The sequence below is a fragment of the Quercus suber genome, unplaced genomic scaffold (assembly GCF_002906115.3).
Source record: "Quercus suber isolate HL8 unplaced genomic scaffold, Cork oak 2.0 scaffold_193, whole genome shotgun sequence".
NCBI lineage: Eukaryota > Viridiplantae > Streptophyta > Magnoliopsida > Fagales > Fagaceae > Quercus > Quercus suber.
In genome coordinates this window covers 1,061,241-1,063,661 of record NW_027069651.1, presented here as the reverse complement: position 1 = coordinate 1,063,661, position 2,421 = coordinate 1,061,241, and the positions used below count along the sequence as shown (strand labels likewise).

At 31.6% G+C, this 2,421-nt stretch overlaps 1 long non-coding RNA gene across 1 annotated transcript in view; it reads left to right on the top strand.

Annotated features, from left to right (window-relative positions):
* Positions 1–2,421, top strand: part of LOC136069848 (uncharacterized) — a 3,540-nt gene extending 1,119 nt beyond the window's left edge. Inside the window, exon 3 of the long non-coding RNA XR_010631050.1 lies at positions 2,107–2,421. This is a non-coding gene — a long non-coding RNA (uncharacterized LOC136069848). The remainder of the gene's footprint in view (positions 1–2,106) is intronic.

Genomic DNA, 2,421 nt, shown 5'->3' with positions numbered 1-2,421 from the left:
TTTTTTTTTTTTTTTTTTTTTTTTTTTTTTTTTTTTTTTTTTTTTTTTTTTTTTGACGTTATATCAACTTTTCTATGAAACTGAGATTAGAAACAATGACCGTGAACCCTATAGCCAATCTAAAGCATATCAATAATATATATATATATATATATATTAACAAAATATTTTTATTTCAGCTGTGCATTTTGGCATTATATATAAGAGTATATATATATATATTAATGTGTCTGATATATACTATATGTAATCTGTGGGGATGACTTTAAATAATCAAAATTTAGAATTTCAAAATCAATTAATTAATATTAGGAGGCAGAGAATTGAAAGTTATCTATTGAAGTGTGGGTCTGTGTCAAAGTAGATAAGTGTGAAAGTTATCTATTAAAGTGTGAACATTAGTCTCAAGGAATTTGGTGGTGGGTTACCCACACACTTGGTATTGTGGTTATTCATATTTAATATATTATTTTAATTATCATCTTGTTCAATTATTTAAATTGTGTACAAATTTTATTAATAGTATAGTGAATTTGTTTAATGTTATTGTTTGCAGTTATGGCCCGTTTGAGTTTAGCCACAAGGAATAGGATAAAGAAAAGGAAGTTGGTTTTGGTTGTGATGTTTTGGTTGGATATGTTGCGCATTGTTAGTATGTTTTTTCAATTATTATGCTTTATAGTAGAGTACCGTGTTCGAAAAAGATCATTGAAAGCAACATATGGTCATGATTTTCATTCAAGGAAAGGGGAAATTCACCGTTTATGCTATGAGAGTGATGAAACTTGCATTAACCAACTTAGGATGAATAGAAATGCATTTACCAAGTTATGTGATATGCTTGAAACAATAGGTGGCTTAAAAGATACAAAACACATGTTAGTAGATGAACAAGTTGCCATGTTCCTACATACACTAGCACATCATGCAAAAAATCAAGTTATAAAACACCATTTTAGGCGCTCAAGATAGACAGTGAGTAGATATTTCAATGATGTGTTACATGCTATCATACGTTTACAAGGAGAGCTATTTAAGAAACCAGAGCCAGTTTCAGAAAATTCTTTAGATGAGAGATGTAAATGGTTTACGGTATCCAACAACGTGAATTTTCTTTTCAAGTTATGAAGTAGAAATATTGAATAAATTGCTGATTGCATTTTTTCTTTTTTTTTGGTTGTAACTACAGAATTGTTTAGGTGCATTAGATAGAACATATATTAGGGTGAGAGTGCCTTTAGAAGACTAACCTAGGTACCGAAATCATAAGGGGGAGATTGCCACAAATATACTAGGAGTTTGCTCACAAGACATGCAATTTATTTATGTTTTGCCTGGTTGGGAAGGCTCTGCTGCTAATGGTAGAGTCCTTCGAAATGCAATAAGTAGGAGGAATGAATTGAGAATTCCCCATGGTAAGAGAAATAGGTTGCCTACTAATTATATTATTATTTTTAAAGTTTTTATACACCCATTATACTAAAGACATTACAATATATAGGTTATTACTATCTTGTTGATGCTGGCTATACAAATGGCAAGGGATTTCTTACCCCATATAGAGGAAAATGATATCACTTAAATGATTGGAGAGATGGACAACAACCAAGAACCCCGGAAGAGTTCTTTAATATGAAACATTCTTCAGCTAGGAATGTTATAGAGAGATGTTTTGGATTGCTTAAAATACGATGGGCTATTCTTAGGAGTCCTTCATTCTTCTCAATCAAGACACAAAATCGCATTATTATGGCGTGTTGCCTTCTTCATAACTTCATAAGGAGAGTGATGCCTGTAGACCCAGTAGAAGAGGAGTTGGACAATGATGAGTAGTTGGCAGAAGGTATTAATGGTGACCCAATAACACATATTGAGACTTCGAATGAATGGACTGCATGGAGAACCAATTTGGCAAATGAAATGTTTAATATGTTGAGAAATAGAAGAGAAATATAGTTTAATAATATAATACTTTGATTTGTGACTTTTTCATGTATTGTTTCCTTGAGTTAATAATTTTTTTTTTATTGCATTGGTGTTAAACTGTTTATTATGTGCGTCTAAACTTTTGCATATTATTTTATTATCTTGCCATTTTATTGTTAGTATTTGGAGAGATATGGAAACGACTATACTTGATTCTCAAGATCCTTCTAAACGAAAGTGGACTCCTGCTGAAGATATAAAACTAGTGGAGGCTTTGGTAGAATATCACCATGAAAAAGAAGGTTGCCTTGAAAATAAGTTTAAACCCGGATATTTGAAAATCTTGGAAGGAAAGATTTCTACCAAATTACCTAATGTTGGCTTAAGAGCAAAACCACATATTGAGTCAAGATTGAGGACTTTGAAAAGAGAATTTCAAGTTATCCATGAAATGTTGACTGGGCCTAACACAAGTGGGTTTGGATGGGACACTAT